Genomic DNA, 25904 nt, shown 5'->3' on the forward strand with positions numbered 1-25904 from the left:
ATAACAAAATATTGCTTGAGACAATTAAAGACAACAAAGTAAGTGAAGCACTTTGCTAAGTTTCTAAATTAAAACCTTAAATTGTTAATAAGATTATTGATCCAATTTGTGTATAAATTCAGTGATCTAACACCCAACAGTCACTTTTTATCCCCCCCTCAAGAAATTGACAAGATCCTAAAATTTATATAGAAATGTGAAAGACCTGAAATAGTTCAACAATTTAAAATGAAAGAACAAAGTTGAAAGATTTTTGCTACTTAACTTAATTATTATTATAAGGCTATAATAATTAAGACAGTGTGGTATTAGCATAAGGGTATATATCAATTAAATAGAGATTTCAGAAATAGACTTACATGTAACTGATCAATTTAATTTTGAAAAAGGCAATATTATGGCTCCAGCTAATTCAATGGGAAAAATGATGATAGTCTTTAAAATATTGTGCTCAAAGCTCTGGATATTGCAAAAGTAAAAATAAAAACAAATATTGAACCTTAACACTATATGTCAAAAATGATTCAAAATGATTGTAGATCTACAAGTAAATATATAAAACTATCAAACTCCTACATAGGTAGAAGTTTTCTTAGATTAAACCAAAAAGCAAAAAATATAAAAGAAGATTGATAAAATGGATGTTATCAAAACTAAATTTCCTCTGTGAAAGATACCAATACAAAAATGAAAAAACAATAACACCAACAAATAGAAGCAAGCCGCAAACTGAGAGAAAATATTTGCAATATGTATATCTGATGAAAGACTTTTTTCCATGTTTTATAAAGAACTCTTATGTCAGAATAGCAAACAAACAAAATAAAGAAGCAGGCAAATGGTTTAGAAAATATTAAGCAAAGAGATGTAGAAATGACCAATTCACATAGCAAAGATTTTCAACACCATTAATCATCAGGGAAATGTAAATTGAAGCCACAATGAAATACTACTATACATCCATTAGAATGGCTGTAATTAAAAAGACTAGCCATACATAATATTAGCAAGGGTCTAGAGGAACTGAAATTCTCATACATTTCTGATGGGACTGGAAAATGGCACAGTCACTCTGTAAACTAGCATTTTTTGTTGTTGTTGGGAAGGCTAGAATATTGTTTTGAAAAGTGAAACCTATACATATAACACAGGACCTAGCCATTCCACTCCTAGGTAATACCTGAGAATAATAAAAACATCTATCCACACTAAGATTTGTAGACACCAACTTGTATATAGCAAATTCATGCATAATAGCCCCAAACTGCAGACAACCCATGCGCTTAACAACAGATTAATGAATAAATACTCCGTGGTATATCCACATGGTATACTATATGCCAATAAAAAAAGAATACTACTGCTGCATACTACTGATGTATTCCCAAACATGAATGAATCTTAAAAAGCATTGTATTGAGTAAAAAGCAGGTATAAAAAATAATCCTTTGTAATTCCATTTGTATGAAATTTTAGAAAAAGGCAATTTACCCATAGAGAAAACAGAGAAATAAGGGGGCTTTTTGTGTGATGAAAATATTTTCAATCTTGATTATGATGGTGGTTATACAAGTGAGTCCATTTTATTGTATTTTCCTAATAATGTGAGGGAAAATGTTCCTGCAAATTTCAGGACAGTCTGTTCACTTTTTGTGGAGCAGGGTGCCTATATTTCAAAGGACTGATATTCAGATTGGATGTATCTTATACAATTTCTCCTTGACTAGCTTTCTTCTATCTTCTTTGAAATTTAATTGGTTGCTGATTATTACTACTAGTTTTCAGTGGGATTGTAATTTGACATTTTTTCCTCTCACATACAATTAAAATTTTTTTCTTAAGTTTATTCATTTTTGAGAGAGAGAGAGAGGGATAATGAATAGGGGAGAGGCAAAGGGAAGGAGAGAGAGAATCCCAAGCAGGCTCCATGCTGTCAGTGCACTGCCCAACACGGCCCTCGATCTCACAAATGGTGAGATCATGGCCTGAGCTGAAATCAAGAGTCAGACGCTTAACTAAGCCACCCGGGCACCTCTACAAGTTTTCAAAAATGTTTATTTTGAAAGAGAGACCGACCATAAGCAGAGGAGGGGCAGAGAGAGACAGAGACAGAGACAGAGAATCCCAAGCAGGCACCACACTGTCAGCACAGAGCCTGATGCAGGGCTCAATCCCATGAACTGCAAGATCATGACCTGAACTGAAATCAAGAGCCAGATGCTAAACTGACTGAGCCACATAGGCACCTCTGCAATATTTAAAAATAACTGAGATTGCTAACTAGTAGCCATACCCACCTGAGTGTAGCCTTCTTCTCTAAAACTCAATGGGATTTCTTTGAATTCACAGGGACAAAGTCTGTCTATTCTATTGCATCATTCTTCTGGAACCTTGATAATAGCCAATTCTACTTCCTTAACAGCATCATTGCTTGCAGTTGGTAAGTTTGCCTTAATATGACTTTTCTGCCAAATATTTGCAACAGATTTCTGTTTACCTGAAGCCTTGCTGTGTTCTTGTTTTTCACACATTTTGAATTTTTGAGATGCCTTCACAGCTCTCTATGGATGAATAACTAATTCCAATTGTTATGCTGTATTTTGCCTAAACAGATAGGTCCTTGAGCCTTTTTTAAATCAAACATAAAACTACAAACACCCCAATAGAAAAATTGACAGAACAGGCAAGTTACAATAAACATGAAAGGATTTAACTTCATAAGTAATCAAAGGAATGCAAATTAAACAGTGAGATTCCATATTTGCCTATTGTCAGAAAAAAATAGGAATACTCATTGTTTTAAAAGCTTCAGAGAAAAGACACTGCTAGTGGGAATATCAATTGCTTTCTTAAAGTGAATTTTGAATAGATACTTTTAAAAACCTTAAAATGTATATTATATCTTGCCTAGAAATTCTACCTAATAGCTTTTTCTAAGTAATCAGACAAGGGCACTAATATGTAGGCACAAGCATATTTATCACAATGCTTTTTTAAATGTTAAAAACTCTACATTTCTAATAGTGGTAGTAACTGATGATATATTACATAAATGATGTCTGTCTATTATTTGGTCGTTCAGAAAACTGTTTAGCATTTCACATTGATGTCATGAATTTTGGTTTAAACTATATATGTATATATAGAAAACAATCTAGAAATTAATATATTGAAATGTTAACCACCAATTTCTATGTTGTGAGATTGACCATATATCTATTTTATTTCTTATGTTTTTCTCTATTTTTCAAAATGTCTAAAATCCATATGTAATGCTACTCTTATATTCAGATTTTAGACATATGATTAACTCTGTATCCCATAGGCCTATTTCGTACCTCTTGGTTTCTTTGCAATCTGTCTGCATTTGGTCTCATTTGCATTCATCCAGACTGTTTAGGATATTCCTTAAGAAGATAAAATATCATGTGACTTTCCCATAGGTTTTTGGTGACTTGTTTGTTCCCAAGTTCAAGCTACTTGCTTAGTGCATAAAATCCATCCTACTCTAGTTGTAATCTGCCTCTTCAACCTCATCTTCAGTCATTGCCTCAATCCTAATTTAGTCTATATCGTAAATTCCCCATCATCACCTTTCTCAGCCTCATGCTTTTGTGCATGTGCTTTCTTATTTCTGAAGCATCATTTCCTTTCAAATTATTATGCCTGGCACACTACCCATCCTATATATCTAGTTAAATTGAAGATTGCTGTGAAAACTTTCCCAGATATTCCAGATCTTTTCCTTCCCTAGCCACTCATAGTATTTTGATTATATTTGAAAATTATCTTTTAGAGTGGTATTTGTCTCAGGGCTAAGATGGGGAGTAGACACCTAGTCTTACAGTTTTGCATCTTCAGAACCCAGCACCTAGAATTTAGTACATCATAAACTTCATTACATGCTTGTGGAAATAAAAGGAGAAGGAGGACTAAAGCTTGTATCAAAATGAAAGTGAAATTCACAGCAACAAAAGCATTACTCACAAAGAAGTCTGGTCCAAGATGGTGACAGAGGAGACTTCTGAATTTACTGCCTCCTATGGACACACCAATTCTACAGCTACACATGGAATAGTTCTTTCTGAAAGATATCTAGAAACTATCTCATAAACTACTATGGATTAGGTGAAAGTAGACAGCTTAAAAATAGACTCTTATAGATGCTTTATATAAGCCTTATTGTAACCAAAAAGCAAAAATCTATAATAAATACACAAAAGATAAAAAGAAAAGAATCCAAGCATATCACTACAGAAAATCAAGTCACAAAGGAAGAGAGCCAAATAAGAAGAAAGAAACATAGGAATTATAAAATATATAGAAAATAATTAACAAACTGCAAACAGTATGCATCTATGAAAAATTACTTTAAATGTAAATAGACTAAATTCTTCAATTAAAAGATCCAGAGTGGCTAAATAGATAAGAAGAAGAAGAAGAAGAAGAAGAAGAAGAAGAAGAAGAAGACCACCAAACTATATGCTGCCCATAAGAGACTCACTTCAACTTCAAGGACATAAACAGAGTGAAAGTGAAGGATTAGAAAAAGATGTTCTCTGCAAATGGAAGCAACAACAACAATAACAACAACAACAACAACAGAAAGGGAAAGCTATACTTATATCAGACAAAATAGAATTAAGCCAAAGAATGTAATAAGAGACAAAGAAGGTTATTGTATAATGATAAAGACATCAAAACAAGAATCTATAACAATTGCTAAATATTTATTCACCTCCACATAGGTGCACCTAAATATATAAAGCAAATATGAACAGATCTGAAGGGAGAAACGTACAGCAATACAATACCCCATTTGAACAATGGACAGATTATCCAGATAGAAAATAAATGAAGTGCTTAAATTATACAATAGACCAGGTTAATTTTACAGGTATTTACCTAACATCCCACCCAATAGCAACAGGATACATATTCTTCTCCAGGTGTCCATATAACATTCTTCAAGATAGATCATAGTTGGGCTACAAAACAAGTGTTAATAAATTTAAGAAGATAGGTGCCTGCATGGCTCAGTCAGTTAAGTGTCCAACTTTGGCTCAGTTCATGATCTCACGGTTTGTGAGTCTGAGCTCCATGTCAGGCTCTATGCTGACAGCTCAGAGCCTGGAGCCTGCTTCGGATTCTGTGTCTCCCTCTCTCTCTGCCCCCACCCCCCACTCACTCTCTCTCTCTCAAAAATAAAAACTAAAAACATTTAAAAAATTAAAAAATAAATACATAAATAAACTTAAGAAGGTTGAAATCATATCAAGCATCTTTTCCAACCAAATTTTATGAAACTAGACATCAATTACATGAAGAAAACTGGACAATTCACAAAATGTAGATATCAAACAACATGCTACTAAACAATAAAAAAAATGAGTGAAATAAAAAATCAAGAGAAATAAAAATAATCTGGAGAAAAATAAAAAATGGAAACACAACATACCAAAATTGATAGGATGCAGCAAAAGCAGTTTTAATAGGGAAGTTTATATTGATAAATACCTACATTAAGAAAAAAGAAAGAGTTCAAATAACCTAACATTATACCTCAGGGAAATAGAAAAGGAAAAATTAAAAAGCCCAAAATTAGTAGAAGAAAGAAATAATAAAAATTAGAGAAGAAATAAATTAAATTGAAGCTAAAAAGACAATAGAAGAGATCAATGTAACTAGCAACTGGGTTTTTGAAAACATAAAATTGACAAACATTTAGTTAGCCTCACCAGGAAAAAAGAGAGGACTAAAATAAATAAAATTAGAAATGAAAGAGGAGACAGTACAACTGTTACCACACAAATAAAATAATCATAACAGTCTAATATTAACAATTATATGCTAACAATTGGACAACCAAGAATAGATAAATTCCTAAAAGCATAAACCCACTAAATCTGAATCATGAAATAGAAAGTCTAAACAGAACAATTACTACTAAGATTGATTCTCTAATAAAAGTCCTCCAACAAAGAAAAGGCCAGAACTAGATGGCTTCCCTGGTGATTTCAAACATTTAAAGAATTAACAACAATTCTTCTCAAACTCTTCCAAAAAATAGAAGAGGAAGGGTGTGCCAGGATGGCTCAGCCGGTTAAGCCTTCGATTGGGTTTCAGCTCAGGTCATGATCCTATGGTTTGTGATACAGACCCCACATTAGGCTCTATGCTGATAGCATGGAGCCTGCTAGGAATTCTCTCTCTCCCTCTTTCTGACCCTCTCCTACTAATGCTCTCTCTCTCTCTCTTTCTCTCTCTCTCTCAAAATAAATAAACATTAAAATAATCTTAATTTTTTTTAAATGGGAGAGAACATTATCAACTGAACAGCCTTATTCTCCTACCAAAACCAAACAAAGACATTAGAAGAAAAAAACTTGCACGCCAATATCACTGATGAACATACATGCAAAAATCCTAAATAAAATATTAACATACTGAATTCAATAATACATTAAAAGGATCAAGTGGTAAGTGGGAATAATTGTAGGGAAACAAGCAAGGTTCAAGAAATACAAATCAATGTGATGTACCACATCAACATAATAAAGATTAAAAATACATGATTATCTTCATAGATGCAAAAAAATTGACAAAAATTAAATATCCACTCACTATATAAACTCTCAATAAACTGGGTATAGAGGGAACTTATGTCAACATGATAAAGGCTATGTATGACAAGCCCACAGCTAATATATTCAATGGTGAAAAGTTGAAAGTTTTTTCTTTAAGAATAGGAGCAAGATAATGCCCCTCTTTCCACTTTTATTCAACATAGTGTTAGAATCCCAACCAGAACAATTAGGCAATAAATAGGAATAAAAGATGTCCAAATTGTAAAGGAAGAAGCAAAATTGTCTCTGTTTAAGAATAATTTAATATTATCATATATAAAAAACCCTAAGAACTTTAAAACTAATAAATTATTTCAGTAAATTGTGGAATACAAAGTCAACACACAAAAAATATGTTTCTATACACTAATAGCAAACTATCAGAAGGAGAAATTAAAGTAATTCCATTTATCATTTCTTAAAAAAATAAATTTAACTGAAGAGGTGAAAGATTTCTACACTAAAAAATTATAAGATACCAATAACAGAAATTGAAGAAGACACCTATAAATGGAAAAATATTTGATGTTCATGTACTGGAAGAATTAAAATGTCTATACTACCCAAGCAATCTCTATCAAAATTCCAATAGTATTTTTCACAGAAATGGGCAAACAATTCTAAAATTTGTATGGAGCCACAAAAGACTTCAAATAACCAAAGCAATCTTAAGAAAGAACAAACCAGAGGCATCACACTTTCTGGTTTCAAATTGTATCACAATGCAATAGTAATAAAAACAGTATGGTATTGGCATAAAGGTATACAATGGATTAGTGATATAGGATAGAGAGCACTGTGCTCTCCTGTGAATCAGGAGATCAATGGAACAGAACAGAGGTCAGAAATAAACCTGTGAATATATGGTCAATTAATAGATGACAAAGATCCAAGCATATACAATGAGGAAATGATTGTACCTTCAAAAAATGGTGGTAAGAAAGTTGGACAGCCACATGCCAAGGAATGAAACTGGACCACTATCTTACACCATACACAAAATTAATTCAAAATGGATTAAAGACTTGATGGGGTACCTAGATGGCTCATTCGGTAAGTGGCGACTTTGGTTCAAGTCATGATCTTTCAGTCCATGGGTTCGAGCCCCACATCAGGCTTTGTGCTGAAAGCTCAGAGCCTGGAGCCTGCTTCTGATTCTGTGTCTCCCTCTCTCTCTGCCCCCCCTACACCCACACCCCACTCATGCTCTCTCTCTCAAAAATAAATAAAGATTAAAAAAAATTTTTTTTAAATGACTTGAATGAAAGACCTAAACCATAAGACTCCTAGAAGAAAACAGAGGGGTTGGCTCCTTGACATTGGTGACGTCAATGATTTTTTGGATTTAACACCAAAAGCAAAGACATCAAAAGCCAAAATAAACCGGTGGATTTGCATCACACTTAAAAGATTCTGTACAACAAGGGAAACCATCAACAAAAAGAAAAGGCAACCTACAGAACGGAAGAAAATATTTGCAAATCATGTATATGATAAGGGATTAACACCCAGAATTTATAAAAAGCTTACATAACTTAATAACAAAAAAGCATCTGATTAAAAAATAGAGGATCTGAATAGCCATTTTCCCAAAGAGGACATACAAATGGGCAATAAGGGCATAAAAAGATGCTCAACATCACTAATTATGAAGGAAATTCAAATCAAAATTACAACGAGATGTCACTTAACACCTGTTGGAATGGCTATTATCAAAAAGAAGAGATAACAAAAGTGCTGGCAAGGATATGGAGAAAAGTAAACATTTGTGTACCTTTTGTAGGAGTGTTAATTGTTATGGTCATTATGGAAGACACTATGAAAGTTCCTCAAAAATTTAAAAATTTAAAAATAAAACTACCATATGCTCTAGCAATTCTATTTCTGGGTCTTTCATGTATATATGAAAGAAATACATATTCTTTCATGTATATATGAAAGAAACAAAGTCACTATCTTGAAGAGATATCTATACTACTATGTTACTTACAATAGCCAAGACATAGAAACAATGTAAATATTCATCAATGGATGAATGGATAAAGGTGTTGTTGTTATTATTATTATTACTATTAATTATTATTCAGGCATAAAAAGAAGGAAATCCTGCCATTTTTGACATGGACGAACCTCAAGAGCATTACATTAAGTGAAATAAGTCAAACAAAGAAAGATCAATTCTGTATGATCACACTTATTTGTAGAATCTGAACTCATAAAAACAGAAAACAGATTGGTAGTTGGTAGTTGTCAGAGTTGGAAGGGTGGCCTATGGGAGACATGGGTGAAGGTCAAAAGGAACAAACTTCCAGTTATAAGTCTTGGAGATGCCATGTACAGCATGGTAACTATAGTTATTGTGTTGAACATTTCACAATGTATACATAACTAAATCATTATGTTGTAGTCCTTAAATTATTATAATCTTATGTGTCCAGTGTATCTCAATACAACTGGAAAGAGTATTAACCACATATTAGAGCTAGTAATTAGAGGAATCAAATATAGTACTTAATGTTCCCTGATCAGTATTGTTTTTCTTTAATCCATCTGTCTTTGTAAAGTGTTTTAATGGCACTACCTGTATTAAAAATCACACAAACTTCTGAATAAGATTTGTAAACTCTAAAGCAATAAATAATCATTTTTAAAAACAAAATTGTACAGAAATCTATTAACTGCCTTTGGGGATAGCTGTTATCCACACCATGGTGTTAGACTATATTTGGTTGATGCTTATAAAAGTTCTATAAAAGAGAGTTCTGTTATAATCCTTAAAGCTTGATGACTGAAATTTCTTTCTTTCTTTTTTTTTTTTTTTGTTCTGAGTAAAGACCAGATAAAATATGCTGCCTGGTTTTTATTGAGGAAAATATTCCCTTGTAAGATAATGTAAAATATCCTATGATTTCTAGAAATGTATTCACTAAAGCAAAATGGATCAATTTGCCAAAAATTAAATGAAGCAATATTCAATCTAACCATCTGGGCAGGATGATATTTGTGTACCTAAACTCTTCTTGACATTTTCATTGGTTAAGGAATTACTCTTCACTTCATGACTCAAAGTTGCTTATGCTTCAGTAAAAACATCTGCTTAGTCTCTTTCCTGAAATGACTATTCAAAAATTATAAATAAAGCAGTATTTGAAAGTAATTCATATATTCATTTATAAATTACCTGGAAGTTTTAGATTTAAAAAGTAGGTATTTTATATACATTTTTACAATTCTATACGCTATATGTACAATTTCTCATCACCACAATGTTAAGAAAATCATCAATGAAAATATTTCCTTTGTAAGAAAAACCACTAATACGTGAACATGCCTTTTGGGGAAAAAAGGTTATAATCCCTTTCAATAATCTGAAATCCAATTCTTTTCCCTCAGAAATGAACACAGTTTTTGGTTTGATGACCTCCTCCAAAAACAATTTTGTATACTGATTAAGTGTAAAACATATACCTGTAATTTTAAGTATTAACATAATATGTTTTGTGTCACAATTTGATTTTCTTCAATTATTAATCTCTTTCTTTTAAACTGTACATACCAAGAATGTATTGCAGATTTTTTAGTCATTCTTCAATTTGAAAGGGATTTAGGTCATTTATTTACTTATTGTTGTTTATATCCAACACTATTTGAGGCTTTACTCTGTACCCTTACCTTAAGTGGTCTAAATAAATTATGTAATTTATTTTTCACAAAAACTCAATAAATAATTTCTGTTATTGTCCCTACTTTACAGGCAAGGACTAGAGAGAGAAAACAAGGTCACACTGCTAGTAAGGTGTGGTTTCAGGATTCAACTTCAGTAAATCTAACTCCAAAACTGTGCTCTTTTCTGCTATTTTGTATATTTCGCTACTGCTATTTCAAACATTGGCCTTCAACTCTTAAAAGACCACCAGGAAAATCTGTAACCAGGCAATGGTAGGTTGATTAGATTGACTTCAATAAGAGAGAATATCAAGTTGACATGGTCTTAGGGATGTCTTGGAAAAGGGAATCAGGATTTTAAGATTTGGGCAAGGTGACTTTTTAAGAAAGTCTTACATGGTAAAGAACTGAGTGGGATTGAGCAGAATTTATAACATAACACTTTCAAATTGGTGGGAACAGACAGGTGAGGTTCTGGAAGAAAATTTTGACAAGAAATCTGTTACTCTTGATGAGTTAGCCTGTATTATAATTGATTATTAGTCTTATCTTCCTGGAGCGTATATCTAAGTTCTTTTGCCTGTTCTTGATATTATTTAACAATGGGACAGGAAGGTATATTTATCTTCTCACCAATACTGATACAGTAAAAAGAGTTTTGCATGACCGTTCATGTATGTGCACAATAGTTTTCCACTTTTTTTTTTTTAAGCTTATTTATTTTGAGAGGGAGAGAAAAAGAGAGGGAGAGCAGGGAAGGGTCAGAGACAGAGGAAGGAAGAGAATTCCAACCAGGCTCTGCAATGTGAATGTGGAACCTGATGTGGGGCTCGATCCCATGAACTGTGAGGTCATGACCTGAGCCAAAATCAAGAGTTGGACACTCAACCAACTGAGTCACCCAGGCACCCCATGCACAATATTTTTCTATGATAGATCTGTAGAAGTTGAAATTCTGAGGCTCTACATTTGTGTATTTTTTAAATTAACAGGTACTGTCAATTTGTGTTCAATAATGCTATAATAATTAACATTTCCAACAAAGATATATGATGCTCAATTCCCCATACTCTCACTAACACTATATATGATCAAGCTATTAATTTTACCAACCTGGTAAGAGGAAAGTGCTGTTTTATTTGATATTTTAATTATAACTCCCTTGATGTTTCCCCTATATTTTCCTAACAAATTTGAACAACTTTCTTATGGTCCTCATTTGTATTTTGTCTTCTGTGATGTATTTGGTTTTTCCCTTTGTCATTTTTTTTTTCCTATTGATTTGCAGGACTATTTCATATAATAGAGTTTCTTGCTCATGTGTTTAAGGAATGGCTTGGTCAGCTCTGATAAAAGACTTCCACTGAGTTCAGGTAATTTCACCTGTACCAATTTTGGACTTTGGTTGAGGACAGCAGATACAGGGAACATTTACTTTTCATGGAGGAAATGGAAGTTCCTAGAGAGGTGAGTGGAAATATGTGATTTCTCCTCAGAGTTAATATATCTTCACTTCCATCCATATTTTACTGCTGAAAACAAATCACATGGACCATCTCCAAATCAATAGGGTGGCTGAATTTACTCTTCTCATGGGTGTCACAGGAAGAAGGTAGTAATTATTTGTGAACAAAAATCTAATCTACTCACTTATAGTTAAAGTGCACTCTAGCTTAAGCCCTACCAGAAGATAGTCATGATGCAGACTTTAGTGAATATCATCTCTATATATGTTTTTGTAACTACTGAACAAATATAATACATGTGTATATGAAATACATTGCATAAATTGTTGTATTCATGATTTATCCATGTTTAAAAAATAATCACTAATAGACATGAACAAATTCTCAATCTAGTAAGTAAGGGAAACAAATTTAAATAATAGGATATAAAATTTTGTCTCTTTTATACAAATAAATGTGATAACCCTTAGTGTTGGTGTGTAACTATGAACTGGAGATTTTTATTTATTGGTAGTGAAAGTATTTATGGAGAAATAGGGATTTGGTTTTGACTCATCAATCTGAAGTTTCACAACCCCTACAATAAAAGCAACTTCCCTTGTCTTTCTGGAAAAAATTACATAATGCAGGAACTTTCTATTTTTTCAAAGTTTTATAAAACTCAGCCACATAAACTTTGGGGACTAATGTATATTTTGTCATAAAACATGGACTACACTTTTTTCCTATGGTTATTATACTATACAGAATTTTTTCTTGATTTGTGAATAAAATTAGATAATTTGTGTTTTTCCATTAGATATTATTATTCAGGGACCCTATTGATATCTATATTTTCTCTGTATATCTCTCCTTGGTTTCCAGCACTGCTCTGAGGAATTGCCACTTTTTAAATCTATAGTTTACATGGCTTGGTTTGGGGATGTGAGATAAGCCAGTCTATCTAGGTTATCAACGTGATTTCCTCTATTCATTAAAGCTGTGAGCCAGGACAGACAACGTGTTAAATGTGTTATCTTTGACATGCCACATCTCCAAATTTTAACACTTAGTATACATACTTCAAATTTCTAATTACTCAAAGGGTAATGCATATAGAAATCCACGTTTATTTTTTTTAATGTATTTTATTTGAGAGAGAAAGCATGCATATGCACAAGTAGGAAGGGACAGAGAGAGAGAGGGAGAGAGAGAATCCTAGGCAGGCTCCATGCTGTGAGTGCAGCATCTGACTTGGGGTTCTGTCTCAAGAATCATGAAATCATGACCTGAGCTGAAATCAAGAGTCAGATACTTAACTGACTGAGCCACCCAGGTGGCCCTAGAAATCCAAATGTTTAGGTTTCCAAGAAAATGTAGTAATTTCCAATGAGACTTGTTACTGCTCTTGACCATGATTATATCAGAGAAAGTCTCATTGATTTGACATCTTTTTTCTCTTTTCTTTCAGCTAGCACTAGGTAAGAAGTCAAAGGTGGTGATGTTATTATTTCTTCCTCAGTTTGCTCTATAGTACATATTCTGTGTTTCACTGTTTTTATGTTCATGAAAATTCTTCATGTTCACATGACTTGAGGAATGTGGCCAATTTTCAAATTGAAATGGGGGATGAAACTTAATGTTATCTGGCCAACTCAGAAAATAATCTTGATTTTGAGATTCATATTTGGACAAATTATAGCTACTTCATTCTGTATAATTAAAGTTTATGTGCACATTTTTATATACATATTTTACACAGGTTTTAGTAAATGTTTATATGGATTACTGCAATGTATTACAGATATTTTAATTAAAAAATTTTTTTTATGTTTATTTCTGAGACAGAGAGAGACAGAGCATGAGTGGGGGAGGGGCAGAGAAAGAGGGAGACACAGAATCAGAAGCAGGCTCCAGGCTCTGAGCTGTCAGCAAGAACCCCACACGGGGCTTGAACTCACAAACCATGAGATCATGACCTGAGCCGAAGTTAGTCGCTCAACTGACTGAGCCACCCAGGCGCCCCTATAGATATTTTAGAAATTATCTAGTTTTTCTACGCACAAAAAATTATCTGGAGTTTGGAGTCTCACATTTTTTTTCTAAGACAGAGAATTCCAGTTATATTTTATGAACTTAACTGAAGTTGGGAAGATAATAAAGGCAATAATGCAAAAGTTAGAAAGTTGAGTTATTCTAAATTATGAATATAAATAATTGAGGTGTTTGGACAATTTGTAGAGTTGGATCTCTCAGAGTTTGCTCTTGACCAAGAGCAGAATAAAAATCTGCCTAATTAAAAAAAAAAAAAACTTTAAGATGAAATTAGTGGCAAAACAATCATCACAACCCACCTGCTCTGCCCAAGCGATCCTCATTGATAACTAATAATTCATCCAAAAACCTTTCCATATTCCTTACATTACAGTTTTACAAAATATTTTTCCACATAAATATATAATATGGCTGCTACAAATACAACCTTACCTCAAAGTTATTTGGTGAGAGAGTAACTAAAGTTCCTATTATTTATTTTCTCACCAAGGACTTTGGGCTAAGGTTATATTTAGAATATTCATTGAGTAGCCACACCAGTCCCAACCAACTGGCCCATAATGAATTAGCCTGCTGTCTAATATATTTCAAAAATGAGATGAGATACATATTTTAATGTAACCCCAAATGTTCTTTTTATAAATAGACAAAATATCTCAGCTTCAAATTCACAGTTTATATATATCAAAATTAAAAGGACATAGTGGGATTTTAACATATTTGAACAAATTTGGAGGTCTCAAGCTGCAATTGTGTTTTAAAACTTCTTTGTATGAACGAAATTGCTATTGGAAATGATAATTGCATTTCTCAAATACCAATATAATTCCAAACATTAAAAAATTCAACACATTCCCACTCATTATTTGTACTTCAAGCATAGTGCTGTTCATATTCTAATTAATCATTATCATGTAATTTCTAATTACCTCAATTTTAAACCATTAAAAATTAGAAGATCAAAGTTTTAAATGATAGTCGCAATGAATTAGCCACCAAGAGTTGTGAGAGAATTGAATTTAATATAAGAAAAGAAAAATCTATTATTTTCAAATGTCATTTTTTTCATTAAGTGAATTTTACTTTGTATTAGCTGAAAATACCATATCCGGTAATTTTAGAAGTAAATTGAAAGACCTAATTATTGAGAGGAAAGATCAACTGATTAACAAGATAATATTTCAAAAGCTTCTATTTCCTCTAATGATACAAAACTATAACATATTAATATATTTTTGCTGTTGACTCATCCCAGAACAATTTTCAGTTTTCCAAATGAGAGAGTACTGCTAAATAATCTATAACATTTTACAGAACAAACTTCACCAAAGTGCATAGTTTCTTTCTATGCCACAGAGGTGATCATAGGAGATCAAAGTGAATTGAAATTTTATGTAAATATCAATTAAAAGAACTTCGGTTCTGACAAAAATAAATCCCATTTCAACAAGCGAATGAGCTCAAGTGACATCACTGTTGGGCTAGTGGAGGAGGGTAACATTCAAAGTGCTTTAGGGGTAAAATAGCAGTTTCTTTTGGAGGTTCAGAGTTCTAATACAGAAAGTAAATATGTCATGTTCACCTAAATAAATACTTTTTAGAATAATAGCTGAAAGTTAATTCCAAATTCAGAGAATGCAAACTCTGAGAAGTTTTATAGTAGAGCAGTGGAAATAAAGAGCTAATTTAGTAGACATAGAAAAATGTAAGACAAGGAAATCTATACAATAATAACATGAGAAGCAATTTAAAACTGGGACAGACCAAAGGGGTCCATGATTCACTGTGAAATTTAAACATGATTAATAGGAAGCGATGAGTTGAAATCATATTTTGCCATTTAAGGCACTGGTGTTAAGGGCAAGTTTAAATGAAAGAGCTGTTCCCAACAAAAGGTAAGAGTTCTGCTAAAGATAATTAGGATCAAGTCTCATTTACATGAACAAACAGTTTTAAATAGTTACAAAGTTTGCTGGTGTCATTTTGTTGTAGATGGAGTAGAAAATATAAAGGATAAGTTGGAGGGAAAAACAATTCTCTAAGAAAATTGAAAAAAAAAAAAAAAGAAACATATCCTGGATTTAAATAGGTGTGTCATAGGAAAAAAAGTAGTATAGCAAAATAATTACTTTATTTTTCAAAGTACAACCCCAGGCCAGAAAATAAAACAGGAATTATGGATTTCCAGATATACAAATATAAAATCTTTTAATACTTATAGGATTAGATCTCAGATCTGAAACATAAAAATATAATTATTTTTAAAAAGCCCTATGTTACCCAAAGAAATATAATCAACTGGAAGTTTGAGGAGGGTAAGAAATTTTAGGCTCTATGGAAATACATAGACCTCATTTGGACAAGACTAAAAGAAGACAAGAGAAGTAATTACATTGTAGTAGTGTACTACTGCCTTCCATGAAGAAAGAGGGTATTGGAATTTCTTTTTTCCAGTAAAGTTTGTTGAGCCATTTCGGTGGGAAATCGTAGAGTGGTTATATGTAATACAGAATATATGAAATGTTTCCCTTTTCTAAATTCAAATTTCCATGAAGGCTTAATTTGCCTTGCTGAGCACCAAAAGGATAGAGGAACAATGAGGTGGTGTTTTTTGAGATTTTTTTTCCATATCAACAAGGAAGAGCCAGTTCATAAATTGAAAATGATAAGAATGCAGTGGGAATTGACCCTACATTCCATATGTGTAATGCTGGAGGACAGTCAACTGCAAACTAAAGATTGAGTTGTTTCCTCCTTTGAGGTTCTCCATTGATAAGAACTCAATTACATTGCACTGGCATTAACTATTGATATTCCATTTTCCCAGATAAACTTTGAACCCTTCAAAATCAGCCATAATATTTTATTCATCTTCCTTAATGCATAGCACAATATGTCTTGTTTGGAAATTCAATGCAGTTGATCCTCATTTTTCATAGATTCTGTATTTACAAATTTGCCTACTGACTAAAATTTATTTGTAACCCTCAAATCAATCAATGCTCATGATAGTTTCACAGTAATTTAGAAACATTCATATGTACAGAGAGGTAAGAAATGTGAATCACCCAGCATATGCTTTCCCAGCTAAGATCAAACAAGAAGGTGGTTTGCCTTCTTATTTCGGTTCTCACAGTATAAACAAGTGTACTTTTTGTGGGTTATTTAATTCGATGTTTTTCATATTTCATATTTTAATATTTTATTATTGATGTCACTGTTTAAAAAGGCGACCAAGCAGAGTGTTGGGTGCTATCTACTGTTCCTAATTACAAAAGGCTATGATATGCCTTACTGAGAAACTATGTGTGTTAGACCAGCTGTGTTCAGGCGTGAGTTATAGTGCCGTTGACTGTGGGTTCAATGTTAATGAATTAACAATATGTAAATAAGGTGTCGTTAAGCTAAAGACATGTGAAACAAGGTTATTTATGCAAAAATGTGTGGCCATCTAGATGTAAGCATCTAATCCCTTTCAAGGAGCGATGATTCAGTATTTGTTAATTCAGTGTTTATAGTAACTTTACAGAACATAACTGCAGTGAATAATGAGAACCAAATGTATATATTTCCTTGAAAAAGTGTTCTTTCAGGTATGTATTTATTTTTCATGAAGCTAGTTAGACTTACTTTTTTAAAATAAATGCTACTCATATGTTTTTTTTTTAAGTACAGTTAATCTGCAATTAAATAGATTCAGGTTTTTATGTATTGAGTGGCTGAAGTTCTTGGATTTAATTTCTACCTCCACCAGTTGCATTCTGAATGACATGCTATAACTTTACATTGTCTCTAACTTCTTTTCCCTCATGTATATAAATAATTTCCTCAGGCAGTTATCCAGACACAAAGAGCTAGTGTACAACAAAATATTTTCCATACCCTACAATGCTGAAAAAATAATTATCCTTTGATTATATAGATTTGATCTATGGTGACAAATTAAACTTATTTAAATAATTACTACTGGTATAAACATTTTACTCTTTTTTTTAATTGACTCAGCAACTACTAGATATTTGGAAGGCATTATATGTGGGGCTGTGAGCATGAGGAATGTAAAACTATAAAGCTCCTATTCTCAAAAGAGCTTATAGTTTAGCTGGAAAAATTTGGCATTCGTTCATTTTTTTAATAACAGAATAAGGTAGTAAATGATAAACACAAAAAAGTCAATTTCCATTAGGGCACTAAGAAGGGTGAGACTATAAACAAAACTTCCCTCAAAGAGCCAGTATAAGTGATAGACAGTTCTTTCACATGGAAACAGGAAGAAACAAAGTGAAAAATTTATGTTTGGGGCATTTTATTTTTCTGAATTTTAAAAATTATTTAAAATTTGTGAAGAAAAATATTCCTAAGAAACATTCCTGTGCAATAATTTTTACCTAGATATGAGGTACAATATGTTTGATGTCAAGTTTGTTCCAACAGGCAATTTGGGGATTCATCTAACACACTTTGTTTCTTGCAAAAAATAACACAGAGTTTTCTTGACTTGGTATATGCTTTAATGATGTTTGCTAGTTGTGACATGATCTCTATTTACACTAATTACTAACTGCTGTAATTATATAAATCATACTTATACATGCCAATGTACTTAAGATGTTATTTAAACAAAAACTTATTTTCCCTACCTGCAACAGAGGAGGATGAGGTGCTGAGATGTATTAAATAAGGAGGGTCAAAAACCAGAGATAGCATGAATTGTGCAAGCAAATTGGTGGGGAGAGGAGACAGGCATTCTTTATTTGTGCTGAATGGCCCTTCTTGTTTCTAAACCACTTTCTTATCCCTTAGTCATAAGTGCAAAATGCACAAAAGTTGGGATTCATGTAAGAAGGAACAGTCTTATTGGATGATGTAGCAATCCATCCCAAATGCTATTTCTTTGTAACCAGATTCTGTGTACCTATTGCATCCTTTACTTCTCTAACACATTTTGAATTTTGCTAAGCATATCAATAAATCAACAGCTGGTGCTATCGGAAGCCACTGATAAGCCTGGTTCTTCTATATATTATTTATTAGAAGAGAAAAGACAAAGAATGTATTAAACAGTGATAACATATCTGACATTTGACTGTCAATATTCCACTTGAGTGTCGTGACAATCCGATGAGATTATGATTAGTTCTATTTTGCCTATTGAAAAAAATAAGCTGGTTTTGATGAATAGTTTTCTAAATTTACAGTGAATAAATGGTAAAATTGGTATTAGAACCCTGACTCTAATAGCTGCACTGGTACTATATTATATCAATAGCACCTATAGAACCCCTGTTGGAATCCTCTTAAGCCACAGGCATACACACCCCACCACTCAGACACAGTTTGGCTATAAAATATGTCTGAAAGAAAAGTTCCTTTTCTCTATGGCAAAAGCTGACAAATGTTTGTTCCATTATTTTTTCCTTTGATTCTGGATCTTGCTTGCCTGAGCCTACATTTCCCACTAGGATTTAGGTCTCTGGCTCTTTGGGCTCTTGTTCCCTTCCCCATTGCTATTCATATTCCATAAGTACTGGTTAGTGTAGAACAGAGATCAAGGTATCAGTAGTCCTCTGATAAAATCTCAACCTTGGTGTTGGAGTAAATAGTAAAATGTACTTTATCTAGAAGCCTTACAGAGTTCAATAGGTTTGGTTTGGTGGTTGACATCAAAAAGGCAGAAGAGTGTTTTTTTAAGGATTGGAGGTTAGAAATTTAAGAGTAGGAAGACATGGAGAACTGTGGAATATAGGTTCAGTTAAAAAAAAAACAGCTTCTTATACTATCTCATTTTGTATAGACCCCAAACTAATTTATTTTTACTTGAGTATAGTTGACATGTAATGTTACATTAGTTGCAGGTGTACAACATAGTGATTTCACCATCTCTATACTTTATGCTGTGCTCATCACAAGTACAGCTACCATCTGTCACATGCAAGTCTATTAAAATATCATTGACTGTATGTCCTGTACCTTCACCCATTTTGCCCATCTCCCCCATCCACCTCCCCTCTTGAAACCACCAGTTTTCTCTATGTATTTATAGTCTGATTTTACTTTTTGTGTGTTTATTCATTTGTTTTGTTTTTTATTCATTTGTTTTTAGGTTCCACATATGAGTGAAATTGTTTAGTATTTCTTTTTCTCAGTCTAACTTATTATCACCTAGCATAATACCCTCTAGATGACTCATGTCATCTTACATGGCAAGAGCTCATTCATTTTTATGGCTGCATAGAATTCCAGTGTATATATGAATACCACATCTTCTTTACGCACGTGTCTATCAGCAGACACGTTGTCTCCATATCTTTGCTATCATAAATAATGCTACAGTAGGGGCGCCTGGGTGGCGCAGTCGGTTAAGCGTCCGACTTCAGCCAGGTCACGATCTCGCGGTCCGGGAGTTCGAGCCCCGCGTCAGGCTCTGGGCTGATGGCTCAGAGCCTGGAGCCTGTTTCCGAATCTGTGTCTCCCTCTCTCTCTGCTCCTCCCCCGTTCATGCTCTGTCTCTCTCTGTCCCAATAAATATACGTTGAAAAAAAAATTAAAAAAAAAATAATGCTACAGTAAACATAGGGGTGCATATATCTTTTCACATTAGTATTTTTGCATTCTTCATGTAAATACCTAGAAGTGGGTTTATTGGACATATGGTAGTTCTATTTTTAATTTTTGAGGAACTCCATATTGTTTTGCGTAATGACTGTACCAATTTACATTCTCACCAATAGTTCAAGAGGGCTCCTTTTTCTCCACATCCTTGCGAATACTTTTTACTTCTTGCCTTTTTTATAACAGCCATTCTGACAGGTACAATATCTTGTGGTTTTGATTTGCATTTCCCTGGAGATTAGTAATTAGTAATGTTGAGCATCTTTTCGTGTCTCTGTTGGCCATCTGTGTATGGAAAAATGTCTATTCAGTTTCTTTGCCTAGTTTTAATCAGTTTTTTTTTTTTTTTGATGTTGAGTTGTGTGGATTTCTTATGCATTTTGGATATTAATTCTTTATTGAGTATACAGCTTGCAAATATCTTGACCCATTTAGTAAATTACCTTTTTGTTCTAATGATGGTTTCCTTTGCTGTGTAGAAGCTTTTTTAGATTTGATGTAGTTCCATTTGCTTTCTTTTGTTTCTGTCTCCCTTGACTCTGGAGTCAGATCAACAAATATATCACTAAGACTGATGTCAAGGAGTTTCCCACCTATGTTTTTCTCTATGACTTTTATGGTTTGGGGACTCACATTCACATTGATGTTGAACATTCAGGCTTTCATCCATTTTGAGTTAATTTTTGCATATGGTGTGAGATTGTAGTCAAATTTAATTCTTTTGTATGTGGCTGTCCAGTTTTCCCAACATTTATTGAAAGGACTGTCCTTTGTCCATTGTATGTTCTTGGCTTTCTGGTGATAGATTAATTGTCCATATATGTGTGAATTTATCTCTGTGTTCTCAATTCTATTCTGTTAATCTGTGTGTCTGTTTTTGTACCCATCCCATACTGTCTTGATTATATAGTTCTGTAATATAGTTTGAAGTCAGACAGCATGATATCTCCATCTTTGTTCTTTTTTAAGATTACTTTTGCTATTCAGGTTCCATACAAATTTTAGAATTATTTGTTCTAGTTCTGTGAGGTATGCCCCTTGAATTTTGATAGATGTGAGCAATAACTTCATTTGTTTTCTAAGTCAGTCTTCTATTTCAGAAATTTGTCTGGTGTGTGTGTGTGTGTGTGTGTGTGTGTGTGTGTATACACATATATACATAAAGATATACATATTTACATGAGTATATATTGTACACATACCATACACATAGCTTTATTACATTGTTTCAACATACAAAACTAATATTATACATATTCTTTTGCTTGTGAGATACTTGTTAGTAGACTCTTAAATGTTCATGAAAATGACCTAAAAACTATAAAATCCTATTCTATCAAAGTTATAGCTGTAATTATTTTTTTTTTGTTATGGGTTGCTTTAGTTTGCTTTTTTTTTAATGAATTTTGAACAGCATGATATATACCTGTTACAGTAGATGAGATTTAGGGGAGAATTCCTAATTAAAGTACGTGTGTGTGTGTGTGTGTGTGTGTGTGTGTATAAAATATATACGATATATTTATATATTATATATATGTATATAATATATACATAATTAGCCTTTAGAATAAATAGCTTTGTAAGTTGTCACATTTTCTCTGAATGTTGTTAGAAATAAATACTAGTCTTTTAGGCTTAATTTTGCTACATTTGTATTCTGGCTAGGGGGATTGAATGGATAGAATTTTCTGGCATTCTGTTTCTTCAGGCAAGTATTCCAACTCGTGAAGAAAGAAATGAAGTGTAATTATCTCACATTTCACCTCTATACTGCTGGCATAGAAACCTAAGACATGCATTGTATTTATCAAACACAATTACCACTATTTGTCTGTTTCCTCATTTATGAGCTCTTTGAGAAAAATGACCCCATTTTAATGTCTTTGTTTTTCCAGTACCTGGCATAGTACTTGAACATAGGGGATACTGGAATAGTTTATTTGGAGAACTTTCTATGAGAAGAGGTGGCTAGGCCAAGAACAGGGGACACTTTTTAAAAAGAAGAAAAATGGTCTCTTTACTTCAGCTGTCCCCCTTACCGTATCTATCCCTACAAAACACCTGGCCCATGACTCTTAAAATACATTGGTTGCATTTCATCGAACATTAGTTAAGTCTTTATTTCGACAAGTGGGAATATCAGTATCAGTGCCAATGTCAACTTTGGGAGTGGGTCAGTTTTTATGTTAATTGCTAACATAGAAACCAAGATGTTAACTTTTTTTAATGTGTGCCATTGAAAGAATTCTTACCATTTTCTTTATTCCAAATTTGTGAGTGGATATTTCCTGATATGATGTTGAACCTCATGACAGAGAAATGAGCCTTTTCAACAGCCTTTCAATGAGTCAACAACTGGCCTTTTCCCATATGTGGTAAAATATTAAATATTTTAAGTATTCACATTGATAATTCATTAAGCTGACCTCTAGTAAAATGTGGATTTCTGGGTTTTGGTCTGTTTCCGTGCACAGGCTTCCCCATGATTTATATGTTTTACAATGACTTCTTGTCACCAATTTTACTCTTTCTGATCAGTCTTTTCTGTTGCTCTCTCTGGAGTCTCATTTCAGTCTGCCTCATAAAAAATATATTAGTTATCATCCTAAAAGACTTGCAGCTTCTGTTTCTGTGCCCATCTACATGCAGACTGCTCTAACAGGCATCAGTGGGTCTGCTTGCTCGAATATAGTAGGGTCCAGGATTATTATTCAAGGTAGCTTCTCCAGGTCCCAATGATCCCCTGGCCTTGTGCTAATGGGTTTTTCTCCTAAAGATGCAAATAATAGCTGCCTAAAATCCTGTTTTAATTGTCTCAAAATGAGACAATCTGGCATCCTTGCAGACCCATAAATAATCCTCTGAAACTACTTGCAGAAATACTGTATCAAGATGTTTTTTTGAAACTTTGTAGTAAAAAATGTGCAATGCCAAATTGCTACCATAAACCAGATCACATCTGTAGGAGGAGGGGGTTTGCTGAAAGAAGCTTCTCTCTGAGTCTCCCCTTTTACTATAGATATAAAAATCACCTTTATTCATTAATATTGCTGTACCAGTGATGTTAGGATTCAAACACAGTATCCAAAGAGCCAGTGTAAAGTTGGGGCTTTAAGAAAATGAAAAGTGAGGCTTAATTTGTGCTGCAGTCAGATTAATTGTGCTTATTTTTTTAAACCATATTGGTTAAACTACATTCTATCACTATTTAAATGTATACTTCAAAACTATCCAGAAGTGCATTTTAAGCACTTTGATAATTTGTACCTAGGATTAGGAGAGTAAATAGGTTAAATTAGAGTAGTAAAGAGTTCTTGATGAAACTTATTAAATAGAATGTAGCCGACCCATATGGAAAATTGAATGCAGAGAGCAAGGGTGTTAATGTTAACCAAGCCTCAATATTTATAATTGGCATTTATATTACCATTACGTACTCAGATGTACAGTCTCTGAAGCATAGTAAGTATGCAATAAATATTTATTCAACACATGAATTAATGACTATAACTTTTAATACCATCCTTAGTTTCTGATAAAAACATTGCATATAGTTTCATAGGTATTCACTTCAACAGTAATTAGACATTCATCCAGAAATCTAATTTCCATAATCTTAGCCCTCTGGAAAGGAGTCAAGAGCCCCACACTCTGCATCTGAGAATATTGTACAGCTTTTGGTGTTCACAAATGAGTAACTCTGCTACCACAGATATCAAGTAGCATTGTGTTTAAGAGTTAAACAGAAAAAAAAAGATGCAAAACACAACTGCTTAACATTTCAGGGTATGGATACAGAGAGATAAGTTTCAGTCATATAGAATATTCATTTTCACTGAAAGTTTATATATTGTTATACCTTGATAAATAAGTGACTTTTTTTTCATTAAGACTTTGATGAAAACGAGATGCCGGAGAAGGAGAGGGTAGGAAGAATATGTGTCACGATTCATCATTATCAGATTGTAGTGGGGACTGGATTATTTAGTGAGCCAGGCACAGTGAACACTAATCAGTGAAAATATAAATTATCTGATTAAGCAATCTTAAGAGACAATACACATTACAAAAATAGAGGATTTGGCAAAAAAAAATTCATTTATCCTGTTCAGCCTTATTATTCTTCCAGAAAAAATTATTTAAAGAATTTATGAAAGAAAAGTTTCTTCCTTAATTTATTTCTAGGGGAAAATAACATTAGAATAACTTTTCTTAGTAGCCTGCATTATCTCTTAGCAATCTCTACTCTCAAAAGGCACTTCATAATATTGAATACAAAATTTTGCCAAGTGACAAGCTGATAAATTATCCATGCAAATATTTAAATATTTACCAGCTTATATTTCAACTTTTTATTTCTTTTCATGGTTCTCTATTCAATGTTTAAAATGTTTGGGGGCACATTTTTTTTCTGCATTCTCTGTATCAATTAGTAAAAATTTCTGGGCCTCTTCAAAATAGTATCTGAATGTATAATCTGTTGAATGTGGAAACAAATCAATCAAAAGATAGTTACTGATTTTAATTTTAGGTCTATATGAAATAAAAAGATTTATGTCACTGTCTCAAATAACAGGAGGATTGGATAAAATATTAAAAACAACATTTTTTAAGATATTGGGCAACAGGCAGCCAGGATGGTGATTCCTGAGTGAGAGAAAACAGATAAGGTGAACCCTCTGATCACCTCAGCTTCCTGCCTAGAAGCAGGAAGGGGTTGTAGTGCAGGGTGAGAAAACCTGCAGAGAATGTGGTGGTCACTAATATAAGACGATATAGATCGAAGTTCAGGGAGGTCTTAGTGCTTATAATTTGTGGCTCAATAATGGAGAGGGATTGTTGCACAGAGGGAAGGGCAAAGAGCTTTGAAGAGGACCCCTCAATTCTTCAGCTGAGTACCCCTCAATACATGTGTTAAAGGAAGTTACACAGGTTGGGGAAAGGCTTTCCAGAAAAGAGGAAACCTAACAATTTGCAAATCTCACACATGGTTAGGAATAGTTCATATTACCACCAGTCCAAATGGAAAAATCTCAATAAATAAGGCATCATAGTTCTCAGAAAGATACCACCTTAGTAATAGAGCTCAATTGGCCATAGATTAAAGACTGCTCTGCACTGACCTAAAAAAGCTTAAAAGCAAACCTCAGATGTATTAAACAAATCCCAAGTAATGTAAACTACATGCTAAAAAAGTCCAGTACTACTTACATTAAAGCAATAATATGAGGAACCCAAAAATGTAAAATTCATACTTCAGCATCCAAATTTCCAGACATGCTCAGAAGCAGGGAAATATGACCCATAATGAGGATAAAATTCAAACAATGCAAACAAAATCAAACAATACATGAAGTAAATTTTAAATTGTAAGTTCTAATTATAATTGTATTTAAAACAGATCCAGAAAAATAAAATGTGCTCCCTATATACAGAAGAGTGAGGAGAAAACACAAACCTGATAAAGAGAATGAAGTGAATAAATACAAACAAGAAA

At 33.0% G+C, this 25904-nt stretch overlaps 1 long non-coding RNA gene across 1 annotated transcript in view; it reads left to right on the top strand.

Annotated features, from left to right (window-relative positions):
- The first annotated feature begins 2347 nt into the window (after window positions 1-2347).
- LOC121030509 (uncharacterized) overlaps window positions 2348-25904 on the top strand; it is a 92047-nt gene continuing 68490 nt past the window's right edge. Inside the window, exons 1-3 of the long non-coding RNA XR_005790257.1 lie at window positions 2348-2440; window positions 10381-10565; window positions 11581-11759. This is a non-coding gene — a long non-coding RNA (uncharacterized LOC121030509). The remainder of the gene's footprint in view (window positions 2441-10380; window positions 10566-11580; window positions 11760-25904) is intronic.

This window comes from Herpailurus yagouaroundi, unplaced genomic scaffold (genome assembly GCF_014898765.1).
Source record: "Herpailurus yagouaroundi ecotype Mexico unplaced genomic scaffold, PumYag 140, whole genome shotgun sequence".
In the NCBI taxonomy this organism is placed as follows: Eukaryota; Metazoa; Chordata; class Mammalia; order Carnivora; family Felidae; genus Herpailurus; species Herpailurus yagouaroundi.